An 18535-nucleotide genomic window follows, 5' to 3' on the forward strand; every position below is an offset into this window, starting at 1 on the left:
AATACTTTTCTCATCATCTGTTTTTTAACCTTTGAGACAAATTTCTTTGCTTTACCATATTTTGTTTCAAAAATTTCTTCTTAGGATGTTGATGTACCTGAGATATTTAATGCATTAGACTACTGTTTAGCAAATGGATATTAAACATGCTGCAGATATAATTTAAATGTCTAAAGAAATTCTCTAGAAGAATTCAACTTTAATAATGCAGCAATATGTATATTCTAGATCACTTGAATGATTACTTTGTAAATCAGCACTCTCTTCTAATCTAAAGCCTGAACTTGTGTTTTAATTCTTTTTAGCATCAATTATTATTACTTTAATTATCACTGGTTTATTCATAATGGGATGCTTAAAACAAAAAGGCCAGACACTATCATCTCATTCTACAAATCAGGTTTCTTAAAATTTTAAAGTGCAAAGAGAGATGAAAGAATTGAATTCTACCAAAGGGTAATGGAAACAGATCGTACCTGGGTAATTATTATCTGGATGACTACTGATTTGAGGCAAATGGATGTTTAAATTCTGCTGATGGAATGGTCATTAAAATCAAGCTTCCTTATATCAATTACTTCCTGAATTTGAATTGAAGAAGATAATTTTGGTCCATTAGCTTGTCCGTTATAGAAAAAAATATTGAATTGCTCTGATTCCTAGTAGTGAAAAATAAAATGCATTCCACTGTTGCAGGAGATTAAAATTGTTTGGAGTGATTTTTCATCAGAGAATCACATAGTAGCCTTCTTTTTCTTTTTGGAGTTTGTGGATTGATTGCTGATATACAGACTAGGTTTAGAAGATTCTGAGATATTGATTTATGAGTCTCAAGCTATATAGATCCAAGAATTATGTTTTCCTTTCCCCTTAAATGGATATACACCATTGAGCTTAATCTCTTCTCCCAAATTTAGAATATCGTTTGAATTTCTGAAGAAAAAAAAACACACACACACTAAAAGCTCTGAAGATTCTAGTGGGTGTCACCATTAATAAAGCCAATTAGTTAATGTAATAAACCTGATACTAGAAACCAGATACAATAGTTTCTTTGATGAAGGGTATATGTGAATAGACTCAAGTTCTGATTGAAATAGCTTGAGTTGTTACTGCAGTGTGGATCCATCTATGTTTAACTACCCTCAATGTGTCTGGGGTAAGCAATTCATGTCATAGACTTTAGAAAAATTCTTCCTAAGAAACTCGTGGTAATGTCAAAGTATTTAGCATACAGTTCAACTCTTTTCTTTCTGCTTTTTAAATTTCTACTTCTTCCTTTATTTTCTTTCCCTTCTTTCCAATTTCAAGATCTTCTGTTTTTATTACATTTTCTTTTCTTTCTGTCTAATTTTAAGACCTTATATTTTTCTTATTTTTTATTACATTTCGCTTTTTTCTTTCTGCATGCTCTGGGGAAAGTAAGGAGAAAAAGGGAAGAATTTTTGCTTAGGTTGGCATTTATAATTATGACTGATCATTAATCCACATCCCTTACAAAGTAGGTGAATTGAGGTTCTGAGTGTGTAAAAAACAGCTTTAGCACAACTGAAAATTGATGGAGCCATTTTGAATTCATATGTTAAAGTATTCCATAATAAGAGAATTATTTTATCTCTCTATATAATATTTCTATGCATAATACAGATATCCACTATCCATGTATCTGTACATATCTATGGTAGCACTAAGAAATATATTTTATTAATGTAGTCATTTCCAGGACCCTATCCCCCACGCCAAAGAAAAGCAGGATGATTTCTGGCAAATATTTGGGCTCTAAATATTTGTTAAATAGAAAGCATATCTCAAAAGCTCACCATTAGAATATTTCTATTTTGTTCTTAGGTACAGTACAGCATCGGAGAAGGCAATGGCACCCCACTCCAGTACTCTTGCTTGGAGAATCCATGGATGGAGGAGCCTGGTAGGCTACAGTCCTTGGGGTTGCTAGGAGTTGGACACGACTGAGCGACTTCACTTTCACTTTTCACTTTCATGCATTGGAGAAGGAAATGGCAACCCACTCCAGTGTTCTTGCCTGGAGAATCCCAGGGACGGGGGAGCCTGGTGGGCTGCTGTCTATGGGGTTACACAGAGTTGGACACGACTGAAGTGACTTAGCAGCAGCAGCACATTACAGCATATAATATTCATGGACATGGCTATGAAATTTAACCAAAACACCTAAATCTAATTTACATTTCTTTTTCCATTGCACTTAGTCAGTCAGTCGTGTCCAGCTCTGCAACCCCATGGACTGTGGCCTGCTAGGCTCCTCTGTCCACAGGGATCCTCCAGGCAAGAATACTGGAGTGGGTTGCCGTGCCCTCCCACAGGAGATCTTCCAACCCAGGGACTGAATCCAGGTCTCCCACACTGTAGGTAGATTCTTTACCATCTGAGCCACCAGGGAAGCCCCCTTTTTCCATTAAATGCCCCAAATCTAAAGCTCAAAGAATTCAGAAATTTGAACATGCTATCAGTAGTAAGTATCATGCTTACCATCAGAATTTATATCATTCAAGAATATAGTTAACCTTATCATTTAAAAAAAAGTAATGACAGATATAAAAACTGAGTTAACTTAAAGATTACAAACTGAGTGTATTTATCTTTGAAGGTAATTAATAATTGCATGTGCCAGAGATCTATAAAAAATTGGCCTCAGAACTTACTATAGGGACTTTATCCTTTCCTCTACAAATTGCTCAGTTCCACCAAAGCAAAGACACTATTCCCCACTGAGGACTAAATAAATGACAAGATTGAAGTGGTGAAAAATAAATTCCTTCTCTGAGTTGCTTGAGTAAAAAGCTATCTGAAAAAATATCACATTTTTCTCTTCACATAATGAAAACTTAACAGTTTTCACAACATTGTACTTATTTGAAAGGAACCTTGGAAAATTCATTCTAAAGGGAAGCGTGTATGGGATATTAGTTCTACCACACACATAAATAATGCAGAAGAGCGCTGAGAATAAGGATTACTTGGCCTATTCGGCACCCACCTCCCACGGCAAACTTTCATCTGTGTTATTACAATCCATGTATAAACATTTTCTGGTAACCAGGGAATAAGTTATTTATACACTTTATTTTTACAACATGTCTATAAGAATGTAAAAATGTAAACATTGATCTACATAATCATATAAATATATTAAGTGAAACTTCCTGCAACAGGGTGAGTCAGATCATTAAAAAATAGCAAAATTTGCTTTCAATGGCTTATCTGCTGAACGTGGATATTTTAATTATTCTAGATAGTTTGAATTCATGAATGACTTATTAGTCACTCATTCTGTTTTTTTTTTTCTTGTCCATCATCCTTGTGAGCTTTTGATATTGAGATCATAGTCTTCAATGTTGTTTATTTAAATTCTTACTAGAATAGCCTGGGAAATTAGATGGCCAGCCAGAGCAGACTCTGTTCATGATACAGTTGGTCATATGATTGTATATGTCTTAAGGAAAAAAGGACCAAAAATGTAACACAACATGCTAGAAGCAAGACTTTTTCCTCAATGCAGATGATATGATAAATACTGAATTTTACTGGAAAGATACATATATACATATATATATTTCTTTTTTTCTCCACATCTTTTTTTTTTCTAGGCTCTAAAGTAAAGAACATTGACTAGGAGTCATGAGACTTGAACCATTACAAACAGATTTTTCTTGACTGCATTTCTTTACCTGCTATAGTGCCCTGATCACTGCCACCAAACTCCCCAGTGTCTCTATTGCTACTGTCCTGCTTGCTCACCACCCCTAAACACGCCCAGGTTCTGTATCAAGACCTTTCCTGCATCATTGTTTTGCACATTATTTCCCTTCTTCACATTTTATTTAATCATTTTCTAATCATCCCTTAGATAACAATTGATAATCACTCTCTAAATAGGCCTTTCCAAGCCCACCATCTATACGAGTCTCCTGTATAGCATTCTTGCAGAATTACTTCATAATTACCTGCATGTATTACTATTTTAAAATGTAAATTTATTTTAATAATTTTTTTTTATTGTCTAGATAGTGTAGGTAATATTCTTCATTAAAGCAGAGAGTTTGTCTAGTACACTGCAGATACTCAGTAAATATTTGAGAAACAAATAGATGAATAAATAAGTAGTAAGAGTTGAGGTAGGATAAATGAGTTGCAAGATTTCATCCATCTGGAGCAGTCTATGATATTGGGGTAAATTCACTGTTTCATTTTCATTCAAAGACAGCCCTGAAGGAGATTTTATTTTACAATCATGCTTCATGAACACAGTCAAGAACTGCAAGAATGTTTCTTCAAAACACACTCTGAGTTTTGGAATTTTCATACCAAGGAGTTAATCTCTAAAACATAAATATGATCCCACATTTTTCACTTGACCTGGCTCTTTGAAACCTTGACCTGGCTCTTCACTGTATATAACATGAAAAGCAAACCCTTTGGAAGGATATGCAAAGCCCTCATGATCTGCCTGTGCTTTCAGACTATAGCTAAGACAGGAGTCCTGCATTTGACATTTAAGACCTATCTACAGCTCCAGAAATTTGATGGTGCTTTTAATGTTGTTTTTTTTTTTCATTTGTTGTCATGCTTTTGTAACTACTATGTCTACTTTATAAATAGCCATTCTTCCCATTCCTATTTTTTAGTTTTTGGTCACTAGGCAAATTCCAACTCAGACTTCAAGATTTGGCTGAAATTTTGAATACTTAGTCATTTTTTTTTTTTTTTGTATGTCCAGAAAGACCAAAGAACTTTATTATATGTATGCCTCTAATATAGCACTTAACAGATTTCTATAATAATTTATCTGATTGCCTGACCACAGAAACAATTTTCCCCTTAATATTGACAATCCTGAAGAATAGGCATTGCATTCTTATCGTGCGGGTACCTGGGTCCCCAGCAGAGCACCTGGCACACGTTAGGCAGTTCTTGAGTGTGGAGTCAGTGAATGACGGTGAGTCTCAATTTACTATGTTGAAAGCTTAGCCTATGTTTACCAGTGCTTTCCTATGTTCAGGTGTGAGTGGGAGAAAGTGGTCTCTAGCATCCCAATTTCCTTCTAATATCATAGTTTATTAATAATGAATCATTTTAGGGACTTGCTTTTATAACACTAAAATCTACAAATGAATATTTTAAATAATTTTATTAAAAATTATTTCATTATTTCCTCTGAACATTTGCCTTTTATTTTTTGCATTTTTCTTAAAATTAATTTATTCAAACTAGAGTGAATAATTTATGCAGAAAGAGCATTCTCTAGATGTTGGTTGTTATAATTCTGAATACATAGGCTTCTTACAAGATTTTAAAATCAGAGAATTGTTTTTCAAACTTTTGTTCAGTTTTGTATTTATGATCACTTTAAATCTTTATCTTCCATATTTATTAACTGGTGAGTCTTCACTATTTACTGATTTCTTCCTATGATAAAAATGCATGATCAGCCCTTAGCTCCTTTCAACAGAACACTCATTTTATTTTTTGGAGTAATCATAAATTCTATTTCTGTTTTCCAAGATGTTGGAAATAACAATCAAGCATTTTGCTTATGATTATAATAAGAAATTCTGTATAACATCATGATGTAGTACTTATCAATATATTTCTTTTTTTACTAATTAATGAGAACTCAATACAAAACCCTCTGCTCTTGTGACCCTCCAGTGGGTCATGGAGTGCAAACCAGTCCATCTCAGGTATAGGTGTTCAGAGTTGGGCATTTTCAGTCATGTCACCTCTTATTACCATTTATTTGGTGTTCAGTGCCTGATACTCAGCTGATGATGAACTAGAAAATTCAACCAACATTTTCTTGTAAATAAGAGTAATGAAATATCAAATATCTTGGTTACATGGTACAAAAAACAAGACTGTCATCTTTTAGGTTTATACTTGTAAAAGAAATGGAGACACAGAGAGAGAGAGACAAAGGAACAGTTTTATGGACACATGTTTTAGAACCACCCTACACTAATAAAACACAATTTTAGAAGGCAGAAAAAATATTTCCTAACACTTTAATAGTCCTATTTTAATCATGTTCATTGACTGAAGCGCCAAGTGCTAATGTGCCCTTGCTCTAAATTATTTCAAGAACATACAATGGGGAAAAAAAATGAAGAACTTGCAGTGGATGGAGCCTCCCTGAGGCTGTGAAACAGCAGGTGGTCCTTTAGCAGCAGCCTGGGCATCTTATGAACAGCTCAATGCTCCCCATAGGCCACCATTCTGTCTTGTTCAGAGTCAGGCCACCTTGACTGAAGCTCTGCCAGCAAGACTTTTTATTGGTAAAAACATTGTGAACTGATAAGAGAAGAGAATTGATAACCAGGAAGGCTCATTCCCTAATTTTAGGTCTGAGCAACAGGCCAGATGCTGTGAGTTACATAGTATCTCTTTTAAGGAATTCAAGGGAAGACTTGAGAGGCTGTCTCTCTTGTGTGCCATTTCACCCTTAGAGATAACTCACAGCATTTTAAAACAAGAAGGATATGATAGCTCAAGAGTACCTTCACCACCTCCAGGTGGAACCAAGTATGTGACTACCAACTAGAGTTTACACAGCATCCACAAACTGTTTAAGTGTGCAGAAAAATGTTTGCAATGTTACTTACACTATTATTAATGATTACTCTGTTATGGAAAAGGCATCTGGAGAAGGGCAGATGCATTGAGGAGGAATAAAAATGAATTTTTGCTTTATACATTTTATATTTTTAAAATGTTCTTTTGCAACAAAAATGCTACTTCTGTTTTTTTAAAAATATTTACCAGACCTCAAACGCCTTTTCTTTTGTAAATAGTAACCTATGTAAGCTTCTCTAACCGTAGTAATAATTTAACTTCATCAGCTTTGCAAAGGCTGATATTTTCTAAAGTATTAAAACATTTAGTATACTTTAATTGTCCTTTACCATTAGTAGGGCAAGGCAAATTATTGACCAACTGGAGAAAATCATATTTAGGGGACAGCAGAAGGTCCCCAACTAACCTACCAGTGGTCATTGCCATCATCATCATCATCATCATTATCATCATCATCAGCATCATCAAGCAGCAGTTTTTAAACAGTCCATCTGAGCATGGCATCGCACAGCACTCTGCAAGGTTAATGAAACAGAGTGTCAAGGACTGCCGTTTCAATGTTCCCATTCATACCACAGACTAAACATCAATAGCAACATACATATACAGGTATAGACAATTCCCCCATTGTAAAAAAAAACCTGACTACAAAATTGGTTTTGGAGATGATGTTGGTCATTCCTAATCAAGGAAACCCAAATGCCACATAGAAAATGTTACATTTTCCTTTAAGCAGAAGACTATAATTGGGTAGTTGTTTGAGAAGATATTTTGTAATACCATTGTTTTGATCTGTATAGACTCTGGTAAACAAATCTTTCTCTCAAGTGCTGGTATTATCATAGAACAGTTACCTGCAAATAACAAAAGCATAATCATTCTTAGTAAGCACTTGTTTGCTGCTGAGTAGGATAGGACATGTTGTTCTAGTTATATTTGCTAGAATAGTTCTTTTGTTAGCTAAGAATGAGTACTGTTTTTCTTTACTGAATTTTCTGCTGTTGGCATGACATGAACTTCAAGAGCATCAAAGAATATTGAGTTTAGAGTTCTATTGTTGATTTTAATAATTTTATCTCATAATTGGCTTAGACATTGATTTTTTGTTGTCTTCATGCTTTATAAGAGAAAACTTAATTTAAGTTCTGATATAACAGTAGAACTCACCTTATAAAGAGCATCTTTTTTTGTTTTTGGTGTTCAGAACTTCAATAAAATCTCTTTGAAAATGATATGTTGATCCTTCTGAAGATTACTACTGTTGTTTATTTTAATTAAGTTCTGTATTTACTTCTTTTTGAGGGACTATGGAAGAATTACATAAAACTTCCTTGCTGAAACTTTTAAGAAGGTCAAGTATATATTGATGCCATACCTATGAAAGCTTGTTTTCATGTCCAATGAAAAGAAAAGGTTTAACATTTCACAATCACTTTTTTGTTTTAAATAAAATTAAAAATTGTTTGAACAGGTTTAAGTTCACAGCAAAATTGAGAGGAAGGTGCAGAGATTTCTTATATATACCCTACACTTACATATACATAGCCTCCCCCATTATTAACATTCCCAACTATAATGATGTACTTGTTACAGTTAATAAACCTATGTTGACACATCATAATTACCCAAAGTCCATAGTTTACCTTAGAGTTCATTCTTAGTGGTGTACATTCTGTGGATTGGGACAATTGTATGGTGACATATACCCACCATTCTAGCATCATAGAGAGTATTTTTACTGCCCTAACACTTATCTGAGCTCTGCCTTCTCCCCTTTATTCCTGGAAACTGGATCTTTTGACTGTCTATGGTCTTTTTGTCTTTTCCACAATGTCATATAGCTGAATTTATATAGTATGTACTCATTCAGACTGGCTTTTTTTTTTAACTTAGTAATATACATTCAGATTTTCTCTATGTATTTTCATGAGTTAATAGTTTGCTTCTTTAGAGCATTAAATAATATTTCATTGTATGGATGTGCCATGCTTTATTTATCCATTTCTTACTGAAGGACATCTTGGTTGCTGTAAATTTTAAAAATTGTGGATAAAGCTGCTATAAAAATCTGTGTGTAGGTTTTAGTGTGAACATGAGTTTTAAACCTTTTTTTCTTTTTTTTTGCGTAAATACAAAGAGGCATTCACTATCAATTTTGGAAAGAAAGGCAGAGACTCAGATTGTTGTGCTCTGTGTAGATTCATTGCTCTGTTAATCAAAGATTCTAGTAGATGATGCTATTAGCTGTACGGTCTCCACGTTAAGCCTTTTTCTCATTTGGATAATGTTTTCTTTAAAAGAAATACTAATGAGAAATAAGGTTTCAAGGACTTTATTCTACAAGTAGACTGTAATTACTATGAGAACAAGAACTATTTCAAAATTCTGAGTATAATCTAATGTTATGGGTTCTCAATATACGTCTCTCAATGATAATGATGTGGTTAAATCAGCTTCATAAAAACACTTCACCTGAAAGTATTATTGATAAGTAGCTTTGGTTGTCTTAAGAATATCACCAAGTTTCTAAGGAAATTTCCTGAATTTGTAGCAGGCCATGCTAGCTTTTATTGTTCTTTACTGATCCATTTTTTATTAAAATCAAGTGAAATTAACTGTGTGGTAAGTTTAGATTGATTATATATGTATTCCTTAGCTTAGATAAGAATGCAACAATGAACAAGAACAACTCTTGTTCTGCTCCACTTCAAAGCCTTAGCAAACCTCTTATGACTCAATACGCTATTGGTATCATTGAAAAGATCCTGAGTCAGTCATCTAGAAATGCTCCCACACAGACTCACAAGAGATTACAGATCATTTTTCAGACTGGGGACAGTCAAATGGACTTAGGCCTGGAGAAAATGTAGTTATGAAGGGATCTAAAGGCAGTAAAAAATTTCCATTAACTATACAGAGGAGAAAACCATTACCATTCTGCCATTTCAGCAGTATGACATAAAACAATGCTCTGATAAAAGATGAAAACAAATCTATAAATCCAGTATATACTTGCAGGGGACGCATCCAGAGTGGTATTAAATTTGACTTCAAATCACACACAGACAACCTAAAGACCTTCTCAGTGATGGTCAACCTCAATATGATTGTGAAACTCAGGAACTTGGCTCTCCAACAAAAGTTGCCCTTATTTCCTTGAGAGCTTTTATTAACTTCACTTATAAATCTCATTTAATATCTAGATAGCAGCAATAACATTGAGGATTTTGACCAGTCCATCAGCATTAAAGGAATGTCATGAAGTCAAAACAAAATATATCTATGTAGCATCTGTTTTGTGCCCCAAATTCTACTAGGCATTATGGGAGAAACCAAAGCCATTTAAAAAAAGGAAGAACAAACTAAATTATTTTAGAGTTGACATTTACACGAGTGGAGAAGTAGTGAACCATGTAAGACAATTCACAGTAAAAATTTAAAATTTTCTGAACAGAATGTAAAGAGGAATTCACAAGAAGAGACTCCAGTGTGAACTGCAGTACTTGGGCTTTGTGAATAAAGCAGGTCTTAGGCTGTGCACTAAAAAGGTGCTTTATTGGAATGGTATAAAGCAAAGAAGTTTTGAGCTATCTTAGTTGAATTAGCTACGTATGTAATATGAATGAAAGCTAGCTGTTGAAACATCAACAAAGAGAACTCCAAAATACTGCATGGACACTCCTAAAAAATTGGATATGGTATTGTGTACTTTAAAATATGTTAAGAGGATAGATTTCATGTTAAGTGTTCTTTAAGAAAGAAAAAAGCAAACAAAAAATAAAACAAGAATTCCCCCAAAAGAGCAGAAATAAATTTTTGGAGGTGATAGACATGTTTAAGCCCTTGGTTGTAATGATATTAATAGTATCATGGGTATATGCCTATGTCCAACTCATTAAGCTGTATTCATTAACTGTGTGAAATTTTTAATATATCAATCATATACCAAAACAACTAAAACATAAAATAATCTTAATATGTGGAGACTACCAAAGAAAAATTATAGAGGGCCACAGTCAGGGCTAAAGTTTGTACATATTAGCAGAAACTACTGAGTGGAATATTTACTACACATAAGGAATGATTTTATAAACTTTGAATATGGGTCCGATGTGAAAGAATAGTATCAAGAAGAGTATATTCAAGACTTTGCAACAGAATAGATATCCAGAGATGTTTTGTGGATGGCTTCATATATGGAGGGGCTTCACTGATAGCTCAGTTGGTAAAGAATTCGCCTGCAATGCAGGAGATCCCGGTTCAATTCCTGGGTGGGGAAAATCCCCTGGAGAAGGGATAGGCTACCCACTCCAGTATTCTTGGGGTTGCTTTGTGGCTCAGCTGGTAAAGAATCTGCCCACAATGCGAGAGACCTGGGTTTGATCCCTGGGTTGGGAAGATCCCTTGGAGAAGGGAAAGGCTACCCATTCCAGTATTCTGGCCTGGAGAATTCCATGGGCTGTATAGTCCTTGGGGTTGCAAAGAGTAGGACACAACTGAGCGACTTTCACTTTCATATACATATGGTTCTCATGTGTGAAACACAAAGCCTTAATGTCATTTAAAATCATATCAAGCATTAATAATCAAATATGAATAAATTGCAACAGTTAAATTCAAATTCTAAATTATTGTGCACAAACTCTAAGAGGAACTGCCTCTTCTCCAAGCTAGGTCAGTCCCTCCTCTTCCCTCCAAACTTCACAGAAAACTTAAACCATCTGTTAGCCCTTCTCTTTTGGAGAAGGCAATGGCACCCCACTCCAGTAATCTTGCCTGGAAAATCCCATGGATGGAGGAGCCTGGTAGGCTGTAGTCCATGGGGTCGCTAAGAGTCGGACACGACTGAGTGACTTCACTTTCACTTTTCACTTTCATGCATTGGAGGAGGAAATGGCAACCCACTCCAGTGTTCTTGCCTGGAGAATCCCAGGGACGGGGGAGCCTGGTGGACTGCCGTCTATGGGGTTACACAGAGTCAGACACGACTGAAGCGACTTAGCAGCAGCAGCAGCAGCCCTTCTCTTTCTCTTACCTTTAATCTCTTATTGTTTAATAGGTCCTTCCAAAGAGCTTTTAGATAAACTTGAGGCTCTTTCATGTTTAAAATCAAACAAAACAATAAAATGACCTCAAATACATACATATATATACCTTAACAAGCTAAATTTTAATTGTCAGATCTCATCTTAAGTATTACTATTAATACTTACTATGCTTAGTTGCTCAGTTGTGTCCAACTCTTTGTGATCCCATGGACTGTAGCCCACCAGGCTCCTCTGTCCATGGGCATTCTCCAGGCAAGAATACTGGAGTGGGTTGTCATGCCCTCTTTCAGGGGATCTTCCCAACCCAGGGATCAAAGCCAGGTCTCCCTCATTGCAGGCAGTCTTTACTGTCTGAGCCACCAGGGAAGCCCATTTATACTTACTAGTGATATTTAATAAGGCAATATTATTTTTACTTTGGAAATTTTTTCTGACAACTGGTGTATGGCTACGTAAAACTTTGTGCTTACCTTTTGCAGCCACTGAGCACAAACATTATCAACTGGCAATCTGTGAAACAATTTGCTTAGTGAATGCTTTCTCTGCTGGTCTGTAACCTCTCATTAGCTGTTTATGGCCACAGCACTGAATTCTCAGTGCCTAGAACATTATTTGGCACAGAGTGGCCCTCAAGTGATTTTTATTGCAAAATAGTTATAATACTCAATCTTTCTAATATGTGAAATTACTGCATGTAAGCTTATAAGATATACTAGGTGAGGGAAGACTTAGAGATCATGTGTGTGTGTTAGTTCAGTCCGTGTCCAGCTCTTTGTGACCCCATGGACTATAGCCTGCCAGGTTCCTCTGTCCATGGAATTCTCTTGGCAAGGATACTGGAGTGAGTTGCCATGCCCTTCTCTAGGAGATCTTCCAGACTCAAGGCTCGAACCCGGGTCTCCTGTGTTGCAGGCAGGTTCTTTACCATGTGAGCCACCAAGGAAGCCCTGGGTGTCTTATGTGTGTCATCAAACCTTATCTTGCTCATCCATTCTCTTCTTTTGCTCCTTTTGTTTGGACCCTGGATTTTGCATGTGCAGGTTGAAGGAAAGAATGGTGAAGAAGATGCTAGGGTCTTTTGAGGAGCATTTCCTAATTACTTAACCCTGTCATCTGTACATATTTACAGCTTTACCCATTTATATTAGTCTGGTCCTGTGATAGAACATAAGCAATAAAAATACAACTTGAATGGTCATTATTCTAAGAGTACTTACTTAGATTACTATATGATTTCTCTTGAAAATCCCTAGGCTTCTAATAATGGCTAGATTCTATATGGTAGTATAACCTAATTGGGGCATAATTAATTTAGCCTTTTCAGCTTTTCATCCTTATGTCCTATCCTACTATGGTTAGTTGTGGACCAGATTATTTACAAAGCCTCTCCAGAATGTATGACTTGACTCTCACAGACAATCTTCTCACATCAATTAGACGCAGAAAGATACCAGACAAATATTTAAATGGACAGGGGCTATGCTGTAAATAAGGAGAAGATCTTTTGAAATTTCCAAGCCTCCATTTCTAGGCAACGATACTATACTTACAGGGCAGTCAGAGTGAATAGTATTATTGACTCTTTTTTAAGGGGCTCTGTGATGTACAGTTAAAGTAAACACTGGATTTTGGTGCAATTGAGATATTTAGTTTCAACAGCCTTGTGTGAAGGTGGAAAATAATTTTTAATATTTGCTGATATTTACAAACCCCAAATTTAGAATTTTGTTTAAGTGATGGGAAGAATAGTCAGATCACTGAAGATAAAAGCAATTATAGTTACCATAGTCATATTTTGTAATTTATTCACACACAAAGGATAAAATGGAGCTTGGAATTGTGCACAAATGAGGATAGTAATTGAACCATTTAATATGGTCATTTAAATTTGAAAAAGCAAATTTGATGTGGTCATGCAGTAGCACATCCTGTACATCTTATTTATGATGTCTTCTGATGTGTACTGTCTACAGAACTTGAATGTCTTGTTCCATATGGTTGTGTTCTATAAATTAGCATGAAACAAACAAACAAAAAATTTCTAGTGAGCCTATACTTTTGTTTGGCCTTAAAAGCCTTTTGGAGAAGGCAATGGCACCCCACTCCAGTACTCTCGCCTGGAGAATCCCATGGATGGAGGAGCCTGGTAGGCTGCAGTTCATGGGGTCACGAAGAGTTGGACATGACTGAGCAACTTTGCTTTCGCTTTTCACTTTCATGCATTGGAGAAGGAAATGGCAACCCACTCCAGTGTCCTTGCTTGGAGAATCTCAGGGACGGGGAAGCCTGGTGTGCTGCTGTCTTTGGGGTCGCACAGAGTCGGACACGACTGAAGCGACTTAGCAGCAGCAGCAGCAGCAGCAAAAGCCTCTTGGAAAATCCGCCTCAAATTTTTGTACAAGTCTATCGTTTTCAGTGGGTTATGATGCAAAGGCAGTAAGATTTGCTTTCCAAAAAATTTAAGTGCTTTGCTGTAAACTGTGGTACATTACCTTCCACCACTTGATCACAGGATGCTTTTTTCAGTCAAACCAAAATCATCCAGCTTTCCTGTGAAATTACAGTTGCTATCTATAAGATGGGAATTACTGAAAATACTTTTGAGAATATAATTGCCCTGCATCACCAACTCAATGGATGTGGGTTTGGGTGAACTCCGGGAGTTGGTGATGTACAGGGAGGCCTGGCGTGCTACAATTCATGGGGTCGCAAAGAGTCGGACACGACTGAACAACTGAACTGAACCAATTAAAAATAAGTGACTAAAAATGTATGACATTTATTTCTCTTTTCTAAAGAAATTAATACCAAGAAGATGCTTAGTCACTCAAGCAACTGGGACCTATGCTCAACTGAAGATCAACGTTAATGTAAAACATAATTTTAATATCCTTTTCCATGTCTCAAGAATGAAGGCTATTCAATTTGTGTAGTAACACTCTTCTGTGCATAAAATCATGCAGAAAACTTAAGGATGTGCAGAATATGATGATCTCATACCTAAAAGTTCAGATTTTCACAAAAAGGATGAAAAGCAAATGCATATAAAGTGGTTAGTATGAGATAATGTGTTAAAACATCAAAGAGAGTGGTGTAGCTACTGAATACTACACTAGTTCTGAGGAGAAAAATCAACTGGCGACATCAAAGAAACGTCACTGAGACTGGAGGTTGGGCTGGACTCTGGGTTAGTAAGATCTGGGTAGACAAAGGAAAGATTAGTTGAATACTCCAGGCCACAGCACAATATAAGAAAAAGCTGAGAGGCTGGAAAATGTATGGGAAGCAGTGGAGAGAATCACGGGGAGAGCAGGCTAAGGAGACTTGATATGAAAACCCAGTACTATTATTCATTATTTGTGTTACCTTAAGACACTTAATTCAGAGAAGGCAATGGCACCCCACTCCAGTACTCTTGCTTGGAAAATCCCATGGACGGAGGAGCCTGGTGGGCTGCAGTCCATGGGGTTGCAAAGAGTCGTACACGATTGCATGACTTCACTTCCACTTTTCACTTTCATGCATTGGAGAAGGAAATGGCAACCCACTCCAGTGTTCTTGCCTGGAGAATCCCAGGGATGGGGGAGCCTGGTGGGCTGCCGTCTATGGGGTCGCACAGAGTCGGACACGACTGAAGCGACTTAGCAGCAGCAGCAGCAGCAGGACACTTAATTAACTTCCTTAGTCTCAGATTTCTCATTGTGTACAAGTGGGGTTAATAAGCTCACAGAGTTGTATATGTGGTTGGAAACAATGCTTATTAACAGATTTTTTCAAAATGCCATGTGCACAGTGAATTATGATTTTTTTCCACTTTATTTTCCTAGAAGTAGGAGAAGATTTATAATGAAAGACAGAACACATTAAGTTGTTTTGGAAGACTTCAGTGACACACAGGAGGCATTTGAATGTTATCCTGTAAGCAGTGGATAGATTTTGAAAGTTTTGGGGTGGATGGCACCCCACTCCAGTACTCTTCCTTGGAAAATCCCATGGACGGAGGAGCCTGGTAGGCTGCAGTCCATGGGGTCGCTAAGAGTCAGACATGACTAAGTGACTTCACTTTCACCTTTCACTTTCATGCATTGGAGAAGGAAATGGCAACCCACTCCAGTGTTCTTGCCTGGAGAATCCCAGGGACGGGGGGAGCCTGGTGGGCTGCCGTCTATGGGGTCGCACAGAGTCGGACATGACTGAAGCAACTTAGCAGCAGCAGCAGCAGCAGTGGATTAGTTACAAAGAATGTATTTTAAACAAATCCATCTGGTAATAACATACTAGAATTATTAACAGTGAATGAGAATGAGTCAGAAAAACTAGGTGAAAGACTCACTTGATAAGGTTGACTTTTTTTGTTTTTTGTTTTTTTTTTAATTACTGAAAGCAAGAATAAAAATAGTTTTGAAAAGGTAACAGTGGTAATTAATAGGTTGTGATCAATCTCTTTTGTAATAACACCTCAACCAGGTTAAGGCTTATATAGGTCACTCTGGATGGAGAAGGCAATGGCAACCCACTCCAGTACTCTCGCCTGGAAAATCCCATGGATAGTGGAGGCTGGAAGACTGCAGTCCATGGGGTCGCTAAGAGTCTGACATGACTGAGCAACTTCACTTTCACTTTTCACTTTCATGCATTGGAGAAGGAAATGGCAACCCACTCCAGTGTTCTTGCCTGGAGAATCCCAGGGACAGGGGAGCCTGGTGGCCTGCTATCTGTGGGGTTGCACAGAGTCTGACACGACTGAAGTGATTTAGCAGCAGCAGGTCACTCTGGAATTCAGGCTAACAATTGGATTCTTAATTGCAAACAATAGAAATATTCTTAATTTAGGTGAAAATTTTAAAAAGATATATGGTAACTCAAAGATTCTCTGAGGTTTCCTCTCCAGAAACAATGCCTGAAATTGTACCATAGACCCTTTCAAGGTGAGAAAGCACTGATATCATGGCTGGGCACCCGGTATAAAGCTAAAATCTTTGTACTGCTGCCCCTGGAAACAAGATGGATTTGCCTTGTTTTTCCCAGAGTGCAATGCTCAGATCCCTCATTCTGTGTGTCACTGTGTTGTGAACTTAAGCTAGATGCAAGGAAATCTCGGAATTTGGCTTCAATGGTTGTAGGAAAAGATTCACAATGTAGGAGATTCCCCAAATATAAAAACAAATAGTGTTCTTATAGGCTGAACTGTGTGCCCTTAAAATGCATACAGGGCTTCTCAGGTGGTTCAGCAGTAAAGAATCCGCCTACAGTGCAGAAGCCAAGAATTTGATCCCTGGGTCAGGAAGATCTGCTGCAAAAGGGCATGACAACCCAGTGCAGTCTTCTTGTCTGGAGAATCCCATGGACAGAGGAGCCTGGTGAGCTACGATTGAAGTGACTGAGCAGCAGCAGCAGCAAAATGCATACAGTGAAGTCTTGATGCCCAGACCCTCAGCATGTGGGTGTATTTGGAGACAGGAGTCTTTGAAAGATTATTAAGGTGAGAGGAAGTCATTCAGAATGGACTCTAGTCCTACATGATTGGTGTCCTTATTAAAAAAAAGGAGATTAAAATCTAGACATGCAAAGAGGGGAGACATGTGAAGACACAGGAAGAAGACAACCGTCTACAATCCAAGGAAAGGAAAGACATAAAGCAGGATCTGAAGGTAGCTGGATGGGAAGATGGGCAGAGATTTTTTAAGATGGAGGAAGGCCGTGAATGTTGGGAGACTGACAGGATTGAGTCAGTGTAGGGGAAGATGTTGACTTTACTGGAGAGAGAAGCTATAATGGCCAAGCCATGGGCCTAAGACAACAAAAGGTTACGATATACAGATCACGGGTGGAAGGGTCCACATTATATCAAGACTTATTTATTTCATGGTAAGGAAGAAAAGGAAGATGTAAGTATGTTCATCAGTTTGGAGGCTGGAATGGTATATGTTTCTAGTGGTTCACCTGTTTGTTTGTTGGAGGGGACAGGGCTGTGGTGCAGAGTTGTTGTTCAGTCCCACTCTTTGTGACCCCATGGGCCCCATGAGATTTCCCAGGCAAGAATAATGAAGTGGGCTGTCATTTCCTTCTCCAGGGAATCTTTCCAATCGAACTTGTGTCTCCTGCATTGACAGGTGGATTCTTTACCATCAAGTCAACAGGGAGGCCCAGAGAAGCTACAGTAATAAATTGAGATGCAGAAAAATGTTTTTGTCAGGGATTAGTGTTTGGAATATATCCGTGAGTCTATTCTATCCCATGGTTGATTATGTTTGGCTGAGATTTCTAAGTACTGTGTCATAAGAAGTTACTATTTGAATAACTGAATTATTATGTAAGAGAAGGCTTGGCCTTCATGGATATAAACAAGTTCATAAAGATATTTGATTAAAGCACTTGACCTCTAGTAACGTCCTAAACCATCTCCCCCCAAATGGCAGTGCCAACACAGAGTCAGTTGGATTACTATTATTATTTTGCCCTACGTGTCTTTTTTTCAGTCTTCATGAAGAAAACAAAACGGATGCAAGAGACAGAAAGGCAGATATGTGAGACAGCAGCAGTAGTGCGCTATGTAGACAATCTGTATCAGCACCAAGTGCCTTTCGCTTTCTGGGTATTCTGCGGTGGCGGCAGATGTTCCATATGAGAGGAAACAGAAAGGAAGAAGTGGGGCTGTGCGGACTGGGAAAGAAATTGCTTTTTTCCAATGGATTGACTCTATCCACTAACTAGCTAGGCATTTGAAGAACAAGATTTACTCTCACTAATTTATTTTTCTGAGCTAAAGTCAGCTAGGAACCTAATCTTTAAATGCCTCAGAGTGTCATTATCTTTTTATATATTGAATATTGAAACTTCAAATGTGTATTATCATTCCTATTTTCTAGATAAGAAATGGA

The sequence above is a fragment of the Bubalus kerabau genome, chromosome 18 (genome assembly GCF_029407905.1).
Source record: "Bubalus kerabau isolate K-KA32 ecotype Philippines breed swamp buffalo chromosome 18, PCC_UOA_SB_1v2, whole genome shotgun sequence".
In the NCBI taxonomy this organism is placed as follows: domain Eukaryota; kingdom Metazoa; phylum Chordata; class Mammalia; order Artiodactyla; family Bovidae; genus Bubalus; species Bubalus kerabau.